The sequence below is a fragment of the Rhincodon typus genome, chromosome 29, assembly GCF_021869965.1.
Source record: "Rhincodon typus isolate 14 chromosome 29, sRhiTyp1.1, whole genome shotgun sequence".
Lineage (NCBI taxonomy): Eukaryota > Metazoa > Chordata > Chondrichthyes > Orectolobiformes > Rhincodontidae > Rhincodon > Rhincodon typus.
Window position 1 is genome coordinate 35,352,859 of NC_063360.1, and position 1,109 is coordinate 35,353,967.

Consider the following 1,109-nt stretch of genomic DNA (forward strand, 5'->3'; position numbering starts at 1 on the left):
GTGTATCTATCCCTCGCATCTTCCCATCCTCCTTCCCTCTCTACTTTCTCTTTCTCTCTGTCCTTTGCTGTTCTCGCTTCCCATCTGCTGTTTTGTTTCCACATTCTCTCTCTCCCCCTCTTCTTTTTTCCTCTCACTCTCGTTTGTTTTGTTGAACAATTAGATCATCTATGTGGAGTTTGCATGTTCTCCCTGTGTCTGCGTGGGTTTCCTCCGGGTGCTCCAGTTTCCTCTCAAAGTCCAAAGACGTGCAGGTTAGGTGGTTTGGCCATACTAAGTTGTCCCATAGTGTCCTGGGATGTCCAGGCTAGGTGGGTTAGCCATGGGAAATGCAGGGTTACAGAGATAGGGTAGGAGGCTGGGTCTGGATGGGATGTTCTTCAGAGGCTCGATGTGGACTCAATGGGCCAAATGACCTGTCTCCACACTGTAGGGTTTCAAAAACCACTTCCAATTGTCATAGAAACCCATCTGTTTCACAAACACCCTTTTAGGAAAAAAAATCTATTGTCTTTACCCAGTGTGTTCCACATGACTCCAGTTCAACTGCACTGAGGTTGACTTTTAACTACCTTCTGGGCAATTAGAGATAGGCAATTAATTCTGGCTGAGCCAACAATGCCCACATTTCAAAAACGTGAAACAAAAAATGCTGTCCTCAGCAGCAACATCAGAAATACCTACACTGACAACTCCAGCTCAATCTCACTATGGCTTTGCCTGGCTCTTCTTCCCACATCTGTCTCTAATTTGTCCAGTTGCTCATCTGAAATCCATTGCTGCTTGAACAGGAAGTTCCTCCAGTTAAGTTTTGGGAAGTGCAATTACCTTTGGTCCCTGCCAGAAACACTATTTCTGCTGCCAAATGCTAATTCAGGCTGTTTGCATACTTGGGAGAGAGACAAACAGTGCTAATATTTCAAATCTGGTATGACTCTACAGAACTCTATTTCTGACAAAGTCATACTGGACTCCGTATTAACTCCATTTCTCTCTTCAACTGCTGACTTTCTCTACGTGTTTGTTTCAGAGTTCCAGTATACACAGTATTTTACTTTTGTTTGCATTCTTGGTTTCTAACACAATGTTCTTTTCAACACTTCTCTTGC